Here is a 14,786-nt window from a genome sequence, read left to right on the forward strand (position 1 = left end):
CAATTTTGTGGGTCAGGAATCAAGAAGGGATGCCCGGCACAGTGGCTTATACTTGTAATCCCAGCACTTTGGGAGGCCGAAGTGGGTGGATCACTTGAAGTCAGGAGTTTGAGACCAGTCTGGCCAACATGGAGAAACCCCGTCTTCACTAAAAATACAAAAGTTAGCCAGGCGTGGTGGCACATGCCTGTAGTCCCAGCTACTTGGGAGAGAATCACTATCCTGAGGCAGGAGAATCACTTGAACCCAGGCGGCAGAGGTTGCAGTGAGCCAAGATGGTGCCACTGCACTCCAGTCTGGGCAACAGAGCGAGACTCCATCTCAATAAATAAAATGAAATAGAAGGGCTGGAGAACTTTTCAGTTCTACACGATGTTGACAGAGGTACCTGACTATTCAGCTGGCAGAATACCGAGCCTGATCTGGAAGGTCCGAGACAACTTGATACTCATGACTGGGTTTTTGTTAAGGATAGCCATCAGGCTGGGCTCAGCCAGAACTGTCTTTCAGAGAGTTAATAAATGGCCTCTACAGACAGCAGTCTTAGGGACATCATAGTGTCACATGGCGGATGGCTCAGGACTTCCCAAGAAAGCATTTTTAGACATAAGAAGTGGAAGCTGATGGTCTCTTAAGGAGTGGACCCAGAAGCTCGCTCCATATTCTGTTGGTCAAAGTATTCACTAAGGCCAGTCCTGGTTGAAGAGAAGGAGAATTAGAGTCCACTTCTCAATGAGAAGGGTAACAAAGAATTTGTGGTTGTCTTTAATCTACCACACCAAGGTTATGTGATGGAGACAATCTAGCTGTACATGAGCAACTTTCCATAATGACAATTATGAACACTGCAAGTCTCTAATGCTCATAGCCAATTGCGTATTTCATGTGTGTATGATGCATGTAGCTAAGTTATTTAAGTTCATTTTACTTCTAAAGCTAAAAAACTTTGTGTGGTTGGATAAAACACCAGGGACTAGGATACATTTCTTGTAGCACTTACATAAAAATGTCTAACATGCCCCTGGAGTATTGAATTTTTTCATGACACATTTATGGTCTCTAACGCTAAGAGAAATGGTGTAGTAAGTAATTTACCTAGGTTGTCAACCTATGATATGTGAATTAGAAACAATATAAAATTTTATTTTGTATGATATTAAGCAGTTTGTAAAGTACTTTTATTTATGTTATTGTATTTGCATTTTACAATAGCCTTGTGAAATTGGGGGACTCTAATTATCATTTTCTTTCAATAGATTGATGCTCGACAGTTCAGAAGGAATAAACAATTTCCACAAACTCACAGTAGAGGCAAAGTTAACTTTTAAACATTCATTTAGTATTAATGCATTCAAAATTTATTGAACATCAGCTATGTGCGAGGCTTTATACAAAGGACAGCAAATAAGGATTCTAAGTTCCCTGGCCTCCAATGGCTTGTTGTCTACTATGATACTATTTTTCTTCACATTTAATTCATGTTTTACTATCACAATTCTTGTCACATCTGGATATCACCTACACTACTAATGTAATATTTTTAATCAACTCACAAACTTTGAATACTTAAGTGAACTTAGCCTTATCTTATAGAATATTCCTTTTAAACAAAGGCCTATTTATTATTTAGTACAATAATGAACTCTTCAGATATGTGTGTGCATATATATATATTTACATATACACATACATATGCACACACACACACCACCACCACCACCACCACTAGCACAAAACAATCATCTTCTATAACGCCAGAAGTATACATACAACACCCGGGAAAATGCCAGGGTTTTTATGACTTTTTTTATGGGAAAAACCATAAAAAATGGTTTTTTATGCTCTTAATATAGCATTATTACCAAGGTCTCAACTAGCACATATGTAGAGAAGACAATGAAATGCTGCTCTATTTTGGAGATCTTTCAACTCTATGACCAAAAGCCAGCACAATAATTCATTTGGAAATACGCTCCCCCAAATTTACTTTTCAGAACTGTTTCTAAACAGTTTTATTCTGAGCAGTTGCACAATATCTACCATTCATCTGAATGGTAAACTCAAGCTACCACCTACTTATGGCTACTCTAAATGATAGAATCAACCAGTCTCTGGCATCTTTATAGTCCCCGAAGTGAAAATCTATGAATATTCTTTTTGTTTTATTTACAAATAAGAGAGTGAGATTGCAAGGAGAAAAAATATTGTTGCTGTTTGCTATTTTATATTTTTTGTTTAGCCTTTATCACTCAAGTTTATCTATCTACATGTGATACAGATGTTCATATTGCATCATGTGCAATCAAAATACAGCTTATAATCATTTCCCTTAGGTACTACTGCACAGAAATAAATTTTACTTATGTATTTTATTCAAGGGTGCTCTTCCAACAGGGTATGCTGCATAAATATAGAATGTAAGCAAAAATTTTGGCAACACTGATCTCTGAATCCTCTGACTCCTCATGTCTCCCTCTCCCTCTTCTTCCTACTTTCTCATCTTCAAGTGTATTTAACTTATATTGACACAGACCTGGATACATACTGCTTCTACTACTCGCAGGGTTAACTTGAGCCAGTTTGAACTCTAGAGTCCATTTTAATAATGATGCAGAATCCACTATGTTTATGGGCTACTTGAAAAAAATGTATTTAATTGTCTAGTCCTAACAAATGTTATTTCTTCCCTTCTTTTACTTTGCATTAAATTTTTCTCTGAGTAAAATATCTAATTAAATTAATTTACACTGAGGTATAAATGACTGATTAGATTTAATGGGGAACCTATTTGAAATATATGTGTGTCAACCTATAACGAATTTATCTCTAAATTAAAATATTATTCCTGAAGGTATGTGATTTCGGACATAGGGAGAAAACGATGAGAAAGTAATAGCTTTGCAAGGAAAGATTTGTATGTTTCATAAATCACATCTTATAGATCAGAATCTATTTACTTACATTTATTAGAGAATCAGACCTGTCTTGGAATATTTATACTAGGGTTGCAGCAAACCCTGGGACTACTCAGAAAAGACATAGGCATTGTTTGGGGTCGTGAATCAGCAGGAATGAATAAACAGAGGCTGCACCAACTTTGCCTGGCCTGCCCCACAGAGTTTTCTTGGAATTGAACCTTGGGTGAGTATAATAAGGAGTATCCAGCATCACCTTGCTCAATCAGAATGATGCTTTGCATTAGCCTGGCTCCATCTTACAGGATTTCTCAGTTGCTTATTTCTTTGTACTTAATCATTGGCTTATTTAAGATTATTAAAGCCTAACATGTAAAAGAAAAAATGGGATGCTCTGAGTAACAATCTCTTTGTGGTACTCTCTCATGAATTTATGGAAGGAAATTTAGATATGGGAATAGCTCTTCACAGCTACCTATTTCCAGGAACATCTTGCCTATTGTATCTAAACTTAGAGTTGCCACTGAACAATCCAACTCAGATATATTGCCTACATGTCTAGTTGAAGTGTTAATTACTAATTACCTTGATCAGAAGAATAGTTTCCCTGTAAATCCTTATGCTGCTTTGCTTATGACTTATGTATTTTCTTTATGACTTTACTTATGACTTATGCTTTGCTTTTGCATATGTATTTTCTTTAAAGTATTTTATTAATATCATGTCTTAATTTTTTGCCTGGTAGTGTGTAAGCACACTGAAGTCAGGGAGTGTCTTTCTCATTATTATGTTCCCAAAATGTAAATGTTAATAAATCCTTGAAATAAAGAATACCAAAACTAAATTAACTCCAGGCATTTACATAACACAGTAGTTGATGGAGTTGCTTAAAAGTATATGTAGAATGTCCTAGGCCAGCAGGAGGTTAAGAGTGATCTAAGAACCCAAAGCAATGCTGAAACCACTTTTATGAAATTTATGTCAGTGGGGGAAATCTAACATAACTGACTCAGTCTTATTTCTAACCTTGCAAGATAACTGTCTTTGCTCATTCTTAGTTAACTATTGGAGGAATTTCATTTGTAGTTTAAGCCTAAAACAAAGATCATAAAGGTCCTTTCCAAACACTAACCTTCTCCTTGCTCAGGGGCTGAAACCACCTTTGTAAAACAAAAGAAGGGCTGCAAGGTTAGAATTGGAGTAGGTAGGGGCCTGAATTCTGCTAAGCTGTAGGCATAGTGAAACTCTAACCAGCCATTGCTTCTTTTGTTGGCATAAACTCTAAGAAGTCATTGTTTTATAACTTACTTTTTTTAAAACTACTTACTACTCAGGAGTATCACAGCCAATAGTCACAAGATTAACTTCCTCAATTGCCCCTATGGATAACATCACTACTGTAAATACTTTAAGACTAGTGTTTGAGATATTTTTCAGACCTTGCATTCTATACAGACCAACTAACATCTTGTAGTTGTAACCCCCACCCAGTAACTGACTCAGCACAATAAGAAAGTGTCAACCCCCTAGGATTTCATCCCAGACCCACCTCATCAGCAATCCTCATTCCCTAGTCCTCTGACTGCCAAGCTATCCTTGAAAAACACTAGTCCCCAAATTCTTGGGAGGCAAATTTAAGATTATCTCCTATCCTTCCACTTGGCAGGCCCTGTGATCTTTAAACTCTTTCTTTGCTGCAAGCATTCCTGCTGTTCTCGGTGTATTAGCTTTTTCTGGGCAGCAGGCAGGCAAGAAGAACCCAATTGAGTGATTACAAAACCTTCAAGTCCAGGAAAGGAAGGAGATAAAGATCTAACTTGTTCTAGAAAAGCTCACTGCAATCCAATTTGAGCAAAACATAGTGCTGAATTCCATAGGCTAAATATTTGTGAATTTGGATCAACAGAGATTATAAGACAGAAAGATGTATCACTCCCTTAAATTCCTGAAGAACAAGACAACAAAGTGAGCCTTCCTCTTGGGGAAGGCTCTGAAATAAATATGTTTACCATTTGAAGGATGTCTTCTCCAATCCAATTGAAATATTGAAATGTGCCAAAATGTTTTCAAAACTCTTTCACATTAGATAGTGTCAATAAGAAGTCACTTTTTAGAAAACTGTTTCCTTTTTTTAATAGTATAAATAAAAGTTTTCTCTTCCTTTTTACCAAGAAATTCTAAATAAAGACTTTTTTGGTATGGTGACTTGCTATTCCAACATGAACTATTCAACTATAAAACCTGGGAAACTGCCTAATACATATGTTGGAGGAAGGAATATTGTCACTATCCTGAATTCAAATAGTTTCTAACATCATTGAAGGGCTGGAAATATTTACTGCCCCTTTCTGCTAGGTTCTTTTTCTGTCTCTCTGGGGAACATCTCTACTCATAACTTATAGAATGTTTGAGAATCTTCAAGGAGGAAAGAAGCTAAATAAATTCGCAATATTATTTCAGAGAAGAAGGGCTGGTTAAGCCAGCATTGAAGCATTCCATATTTATTTCATAACAAATTTGCAAGTCAAACAGAGTTGGCTTTATTTATTATTTATTTATTTATTTTACCTCAGCCTATTCTGATGCTCAAAAAACCCACTTGGGATTTAGAACTCCATCTGGTTCTTCTAGTTTCCTTTATTGTCATTTGTAATGAAGAGTTTTCAATAATTTTTCAGGAGGACAGCTTTGTTCATTGATTTGTGAAATAGAATGATACCCAGATCAGTTTATGCATATCTACGAGTCTTCAGAGGCTAAAACAAACATATTAAAACCTACTTATGTCAGAAAAAAAGAACAGTGATAGACAGAGAGAAACTACTTTAACACTATTCTCTTTGACAATGGAAGGGATAAATTTTTCTTGGTATCAGTATCAGTTTACACTCGTACAAAAATTCACATTCATATTTACAATTCTAAAATATGTCCATATCATGTATAAACCGTCAGAGGCACTGAATACACTATTTTGTTCTTGCTTTGATTTACCTTTCAGAATGAAAGATGGGTTTTATCATAACAAATGAAAATAAGAGATCCCATCTTTAGACATGATTAAAAATAAGAACTGAATTCAATATCCTCACAGGGGCTGGTCGAGCACTTGTAACTTTCTTTCTGAGCAATGTTTTGCAGGTTGACTACATCCTAGGGCTTGCAGCAGAGATCTAAGTAGACAAGCCTTTGAATTGAGAATGAGCACCCTCTGTGGCACTCAGAGGTGAGGCTGCTCACACGGGTTCAGTGACCCTGGAATCTAATTCCTCAGCAGCCAATCTTTCGAAAGGAAGCCTGTAATTAAATAGGTAAAATGGCAATTGGTGGCTTGATTAAAGTGGGAGGATGGTGAGAATATTTCTACCTTTGGAAACACAGAAAATTTATCTAATGCTAATTCTTTCCCCTAAATACCATACTGTACATTTCTTATTCAAACCACTGATATTTAAGTTTATTACTTAATTTTTTTTCTAAAAGTTGAACAACACAAATGCTGCCAGCAGATCTATTGCTGATATGAATTCTCTGCAGGCAGAAACCCATCTAATCATCACTCCAGCAACTCCAGGGGCCTTTATTAACTTGGCAAAGTGATTTTACGCATTGCAGAGGGCAGGTAGACTAACAAACCAACACAAGTAATCCATGCAAATTCTCAGTTTCACTCGTATGAAGAGCCATCCTGTTAGCACTCTTACTTCTTCAGAGACAATGGGTTTAAGCCTCTTTCCATAAGAACAGCCCAAACTTCCAGAGTAGATGCCATGCTATATGAACTTTATTATAAAATAATAATAGACTCTTCTCCAGTTAGTTCGGCTTGAGAAGCCGTGAGTAGCAAAGTCTCTCGCGACACCATTTATGAGGCAGTGCGGGAAGTTGTGCACCGGAACCAGCACAAACGCCTCAAGTTCCTGGATACGGTGTAGTTGCAAATCATCTTGAAGAATTATGCCCAGAAGGACAAGCGCTTCTCAGGCACAGTCACACTTAAGTCCACTCCCCGTCCCAAGTTCTCCGTGTGGGTCCTGGGGAAGCAACAAGGAGCCCAAGGTCGTGGATATTCCCCACATGGATATCAAGGCACTGAAAAAACTAAACAAGAATAAGAAACTGGTCAAGAAGCTAGCCAAGAAGTATGATGCAATTTTGGCCTCAGAGTCTCTGATCAAGCAGATCCCACGAATCCTCGGCCCAGGCCTAAATAAGGCAGGAAAGTTCCTTTCCTTACTCACACACAAGGAAAACATGGTGGCCAAAGTGGACGAGGTGAAGTTTACAATGATGTTCCAAATGAAGAAGGTGTTACCTCTGGCTGTGGCTGTTGGTCACGTGAAGATGACAGACGATGAACTTGTGTATAACATTCACCTGGCTGTCAACTTCCTGGTGTCATTGCTCAAGAAAAACTGGCAGAATGTCCAGGTCTTATTATCAAGAGGACCGTGGACAAGCCCCAGTGCCTATGTTAAGGCACATTTGAGTAAGTTCCACTGTTACCAGTCAAAAAATAAAGTAAAAAATAAAACCAGGCTGGGTGCAGTGGCTCACGCCTCTAATCCCAGCACTTTGGGAGGCCAAGGCAGGTGGATCACAAGGTCAGGAGATCGACACCATCCTGGCCAACATGGTGAAACCTCGACTCTACTAAAAATACAAAAATTAGCCGGGCACGGTGACAGGTGCCTGTAGGTAGTCCCAGCTACTAGGGAGGCTGAGGCAGCAGAATCACTTAAACCCAGGAGGCAGAGGTTGCAGTGAGCTGAGATTGTGCCACTGCACTCCAGCCTGGCGATAGAGTGAGACTCTGTCGCAAAAAGAAGGAATAAATAAATAAAAATAATAATAATATAGTAATTATTATTATAATATTGGTCTTTGGTATTTGTGGTAGAGTAAAACCACGTGTCCCCTTTTCTAATTGAAAATGACTCATCCTCAAGCAATAATCATAGTAGACACAGAAGCAAAAGCATTATATTCAAGGAAATGAGGTAACTTCAAAGCACAATAGATGAAAATTAAAAGTTGTTAGTCAAGGATAATAAAGGAGTTGTCAAGAGAGCTCATTCCCAAACATGTAAATCTGAAGATAAACAAGCAGGTTTTGTTTGCAGAATCCCCCAGCAGCTGAGAAACTGGGCATGGGGAAGACTGAAGTGGAAAAACAAGGTGGGACATCAAAAGGGTGAGTCTGGATTTACAGACAACAAGAGAACAGTGAAAATCCCAGCTTCCAACACCACTTGGAGCAGAAAAGCAACATCCTGCACTATCTTCATAGGAGAAAAGGGGTCATTTTTCTGGAAAAAAAATAATAAACCAGAGAGACTTGGAGTTATCGGCAGATCATTAAGGTAAGTGCTGTTCTGAAGGCAGAATGATTAAGTTAAAGTCTGCCTATTTGATGATTATTAGGCCTCCAGCTTTCTTTCCTCAGTCAAACACAGAAGAGACACAAGCTGGTGTAAACTCACCACACTCTCAGGCAGGAGACTGGAAAATTTATCTCAAGACAAACTAAATCACTAAGTCTTATCAGACCCAAGAATTCTGCATCTAAGCCAACCATTGGGAAAGCTTATCAACAGATCATTTGATACTACAGAACTACAGTAAGGCTGAGTAATTGAGACAAAGGTATCTTAGATAGTTGAGGGTACAATAATGAAGAAAATAGGAAAGTTAGTTGTAGGTATATCTGAAGCAGTTAGATACCCCCAACCCCCTTCACCACTATAGTAGGCAGAATCTCAAATGACCCCCAGGATTCCCATCCCTGGCACACATACTCTGTATAGTCCCTTCCCTTGAGTTTGGGGAAAATGTGTGAATATAATGGCATATCACTCCCTTAATTAAGTAACAGCATTGGGTCCTTCTTGCATTGCCATAAAGAAATATCTGAGATGGGGTAATTTATAAAGAAAAGAGATTTTATTAGCTCATCATTCTGTAGCCTGTACAAGCATGGTGCTGGCATCTGCTCAGCTCCTGAAGAGGCGTTCATGATAGAAGGTGAATCAGGAGCAGGCATGTCACATGGTGAGAGCAGCAGCAAGAGAGAGTGGGGAAGGTTCCACACACTTTAAACAAGCTCTCATGAGAACTCGCTCATTGTGATCCCATGGATCACAGCAGGGTCATGGATCTGCCCCCATGACCCAAACACTTCACACCAGGTCCCATTTCCAACATTGGGGATTAAATTTCAACATGAGGTTTGGGCAGAAACAAATACCCAAACTATATCAGTCACCTTGTGTGGTAAATATGATGGGAGGGTCTCTCCTGGGACTACATTATCTTTTTTACAACTCCCTCTTAGTGGGCTAGAGAGAAATTCCCCTGCTGGCTTTGAAGAAGTAGCTACTATGTCGTGAGAGGGTTAGGATCAGCCAACAACCAGCAAGGAAATGGAACCCCAGCCTAAAACCACAAGGCATTTAATTCCACCAACAACCTGAATGAGCCTGGAAGAAGATCCCAAGCTCCCAAGAAGACAGCCAGAGGACACCTTGATTTTGACCTTGTGAGAAGCTGAGCAGAAGACTATTATGCCAATTATGCCAAGGCCAGACTCCTGACCTACAGAACTGTGAGATAATGAATAGGTGGACATTAAACTGCTATCATTGTGAAGCGCATTCACCGGGTGCAGGTTACCGACTAGTCTGAGTCAGGTGAGATATAACACCCACACACAAGGTTACACGAAGCAGGTTTGTTAATTATACATAGGCAGCAAGAAACAATAGAAGCCTAAGACTCAAGTTGAGCCAGGCTCCTAAATGAATGTCATGCCCCTAAAGCTCAGGAAAGCTGCCTAGGGTGGATGGACTCTCATCTCTATGTGCCTCTCTTGCAGCCAGCCCACCCTGGGCTTTATACCTCAGGGTCACAAGACTGGCTGGGCTGACCCTCTTAAGGATGTCCTGTTTCTATGGGGGAACTGGAACAGACTCTAGGCTGATCCTACCAGTTCCTCGTTACATCAAGGTGTTCCATTCCCAGTACATTCCACAGTTACATTGAGAACTGCAAGTGAGAAAGAGGGAGAAGAGTTGAATTTCTCCAAGGCTACCCAGAGAACTCTTTTCCAATGATTATTTTAATTTGTTACTCAACCATAAAAAACTATACACCAACCAAAGGAAGACCTTTAAGAGAGGCTGAGATACTTACAGGGACCTGTATTTGAAGGCACCAAGATCAGCACAGGGTGGGTGCTCTCTGTAGCAGATTGCGTGTATTGTCAGGAACCTGGCAATAAAAAAATGGCACACTCAAACTAGATAATTAAAAAGAGTTTAGTAAAATGGCCCATTAAAATGCATGAACATTGGCCGGGTGTGGTGACTCATGCCTGTAATCCCAGCACTTTGGGACTTCAAGGCAGGTGGATCACAAGATCAGGAGATCGAGACCATCCTGGCTAACATGGTGAAACCCCATCTCTACTTAAAAAAAAAAAATTAGCCGGGCATAGTGGTGGGCACCTGTAGTCCCAGCTACTCGGGAGGCTGAGGCAGGAGAATGGCGTGAACCTGGGAGGCGGAGCTTGCAGTGAGCCGAGATCACACCACTGCACTCCAGCCTGGGTGACAGAGCGAGATTTCATCTCAAAAAAAAAAAATGAACATTAAAGAAATGAACAAAGGATAGGGCAGTATTCCAGGAACAGCAACGGCAGGAGCCATTACCACTTCTAGGTCTGAAGGGGCAAGGATATGGAGTAGATACTAGAACTCAGAGAGTAGCTGTACAGAAAATGCTATTATTTGCAGGAGCAGTGTACTTCAGCAGAGGGTTGCAGCTAACTTAAGATAAAACCATCATTGAAAAACTCTGAGCAACATAAATGCAGATGTCTTCTCCTTTCCTCTAATCTCCTGATAGTGTCTACACAGAGTGAGCCAAACAAGAAAATAGAGATGAGAGACGTTCATTGGTGTATCTCATTGGAAGCATGAATGAAATTGCATTCAATTAATATATTTATTTTAGGAAAGATATGTATTTTCCTCCTTTCTTAGCCACACGACCCTCAAATTTGATCTGGGCACATAGCTACTTGGAATAAAGTCTGTATTAATAGCCTTTTTGCAGATGAGTGAGCTTCTCAGGGCAATTGTTGGGAAGGAAAAACATGGAATGGAATACGAAGAGACAGAGAGAACTTATTTACACAGACAATGATGTGTGCCCGTTAGTGTCTTTCTCCCTTTTCCAGGTGACAAATGTCTTTTACATAGGGTCTCAACAGCAGAGTGATATAGATTTGAACTAAGCCTACTATTGTATTTTAAATAAATTACTAGGAATAAAGGGAAGAAATAAATAATTGATGAACATAAACCATAGCTGTAAAGGTCCTCATTTCCAGAGCCAGTCACAAGCTCTAAGTTAATAGTCATAGCTACTTTTTCTCATCACCCATTTTATCCTATCTAGGCAAGATGCTTGCAGAGAGTAAGGAGAACATTACCAGAAATTAAGCACAGAGTTCACTCATCTGCAAAGAAGGCTGTTAACACAGACTTTACTCCAAGTAGCCATGCGCCTAGCTCAAATTTGAGGCTTGTGTGGCTAAGGAAGAGGGAAAATAAGTATCTTTCTTAAAACAAATATATTAATTGAATGCAATTTCATTTGTGCTCCCAATAAGATGTTGGTATATTATTTGTTTTTTATTTTGTTACTATATTATGTTTGTTTTGAATTGAATAAAAATAATCTTTTTAAATGGAAGAATGTCTAAGATTAAGTAAATTGTCAAAAAAAGGAAAAAAATAAAGGCAAGTCATCTTATCAGATATCAGAACATACTATAAATCCATTAAAATAGAATTATAGTATTCATAGTGGTATAGAGAAGTATCCTAGTAGAACAGAACAAAATTCAAAAGTAGATCTTAGTGTATTTTAAAATGTAATATACAGTAATGGTGATAGTTTAAATTTAGAGGCTTAATGGTATATTATTTAATAAATGGTACTTGTATATTGCATAGAAAATATATTTGGATTTTTATTTTACACCACATATAAAAATAAGTTCCAGAAAGGATGATATTATAAACAAACTAAACTATGTTGAGCAATTGGAAAGCTATATTACTAATCTAATTGCATAAGAGACCTCCTTAATGAAGACTAGAAACCTAGTAGCTCAGTAAGAAAGGAAAGATAGGGTGGACAACATAAAGTAGAAAAAAAATGCAAGATATATCAAAAGCTAGGTCAGTAGAAGATTAATAGACTGATAAAATGTTTAAGTAGCACAGATGACATAGGTTTAGTCTCTATAATAAAAAGCATTTATATATTGATAATGAGAAGACAACCAATTCAAAGAATGATAGGTGAGCAGTATGAACAATTTACCAAAAAGCAAATCTAAGTGGCCAATAAACATATGGATAGTGGTTTAACATAGCTGATGAGCAAGGAATCATGAGTCAAAGTAACAGTGAATTATATTATAATCTATATACCTAAGCTTAGCAACAGACTGGAGATGGAACATGTTACTAGCATGGAGAAGTAATGTGGTAGTTAGAGTGAGGATATGAGCAGATGAGAGAGGATGAGGGGTGTACAATTTGATTGCACTTATATATTCAATGGAAATGTACGTGTGTGTGGAAAATAGATTACATAATATTTTTAAGCTAGCACATCCTTTCTACTCAAGAAATCTCTTCTAGTGATTACATTTGCAAATTTACACAAAGATGCTCATTGTAGCATTGTTTATAATTCCAAAAATGATATAAACCTTAAACCATGAAGGTAATGGTTTAATAAATTATAGCATATTTCCACTGTAAGACACCATAGAGTAAAGAATACAGTAGAGATACACTTACTGAGGGGAACTATTGTGCAAGTTACTAAATAATATGAATGATATTAGGTTGGTGCAAAAGTAATTGTGGTTTTTGCATTAAAAGTAACAACAAAAAAACGCAATTACTTTTGCACCAACCTCATATTATGCCATTTCACATTTTATATATATATGAATATTTGTATGTTTGGAATAAATAATGAAAACTCTATATTAGGATGCATGCTAAACTCTTAATAATGTTACCTTTGGAGGGAGTAAAATTCAGGAATTTGGAACTATAATGATATATGTGTACATGTATATAGTTATACAGATAACTATATACATAACTATGTGTGTGTGTTTGAGCTGTTTGAGCATTTCATAAGGATAATGGATTCATAAATTATATTATCTGCATATTGAAATAATACTAATAATCACATCAGAAATTGTATATTGAGTTCTCTACAAGCACAAGATACTTTATATTTTTGCCAGGCAGAATAATGCCTCCACCCCTGGACAAAAAGAAAAAGGATGTCCACATTTGAATGACTAGAATCGGAATATGTTTTGTTGCATGGCAAAGGGGAATTAGGTTGCATTAAAGGGGAACTGGCTGACTTTAAAATAGGAAGACATTTATAGAATATCTGGGCGGGCCCAATGTAATCTCAAGGGTGCTTAAAAGCAAAAGCAGAAGGCAAAAGAAGAGTCAATGTCAAAGCGATAAGATGTGAGAAAGACTCAACAGGCCATTGCTGGCTTTGAAGATGGAGGGAATGTGGAAATTGTCCATAAGCTCGAAAAGCGAGGAAACAGATTCTTCCCTGCAGCCTCCAGAAGAAATGCAGCTCTGCTGACATCTTGATTTTAGCCAACTATGTCCGTTTTGGAGTTCTGAACTACCAAACTATGATATAATCAATTTGTGTTGTTTTAAACCACTAAGCTTGTGGTAATTTGTTAAAGCACCAACAGGAAACTTATGCAATGTGCATCACCTCATTTAAAATTTACAAGGATCCTGGGAGATTTACACAACTGTGGACCCCCATTTAAACAAGAAAAAAACCATTGTTCAGAAGGTTTATTTAGGGTGACACAGCTCATAAGTGCTATGGACAGGACTTGAGTTAGTTCCAGAGGAATCTAGAGCCTCTCCTGGCTGCCATTTTGTATTCTCTGTCCTGTGACTTATAACTCCAGTGCTCCTGGCTCAGTACTCAGTCACCAGCAGATGTTTACCACCACATAAGTCAGTAAGAATTCAGGTTTGAGGGGTAAGACAAATCTCCATTTAAACCCACTCACTAGCTGTGTGGTTGGTCTAAAACAAACTACTCAATTTAAGCTTGTTTCCTCATCTATAAAAGAAGAGAAATACTTTCTACCTTGTGGGCTGAGGAAAAGCATTCAGTGAAATAATGTATGAAAACTGTCCAACAAAAAGCTTTGTATAGATTTTGTTTTTAATAAATGATATTTATTGTTGGTGAGGACTCTTACTTTATTATAATGACTCTGGGAAGCTGTTTTTCCTCTCGATGAGGTTTTAGGTTTTGTTCATACTTTTCTCTTATCTGTCAGCTCCTGATTCAGAGATGGTGGTTAGTGCCTGTGGCACAGAACTATAACTACAAACTAGGGAACTATTAACTGAGTACAAGTGTAGAAGAAGTGGCTTTTAGTGGTGTGAGCACCAGTGATCCATAAGATGAATCCGGTGGCAAAAATATACTGTTAATAATGTATATTTCTCCCATGGGACGACATCACAGAGGAACAAAAGGAAAAAAAAAAAACACTCAGAAAATGTCCTTAAAATTTAAACTTGGTTAGTATGCTATGAGGCTCTAGAAAAGAGGACATCTCTATTTCAATCAAAATTATGTTGGCCTTCTGTTTTCTGCCCATAGGTCCCAGACAGAGTTTTCTCAGAATATCATTTGTCTTCCACTCAATAAACATATTCTGTTGGTCTAGGTACTTCATGAACTTCTTCAAATATTCCTTTGAAACACTCA

General features: G+C 37.9%; 1 pseudogene; it reads left to right on the top strand.

Annotated features, from left to right (window-relative positions):
• The window catches only part of LOC105525214, a 29,584-nt pseudogene extending 15,188 nt beyond the window's left edge, over positions 1-14,396 (top strand).
• Positions 14,397-14,786: the final 390 nt, after the last annotated feature.

The sequence above is a fragment of the Colobus angolensis genome, unplaced genomic scaffold (assembly GCF_000951035.1).
Source record: "Colobus angolensis palliatus isolate OR3802 unplaced genomic scaffold, Cang.pa_1.0 Scaffold52, whole genome shotgun sequence".
In the NCBI taxonomy this organism is placed as follows: Eukaryota; Metazoa; Chordata; class Mammalia; order Primates; family Cercopithecidae; genus Colobus; species Colobus angolensis.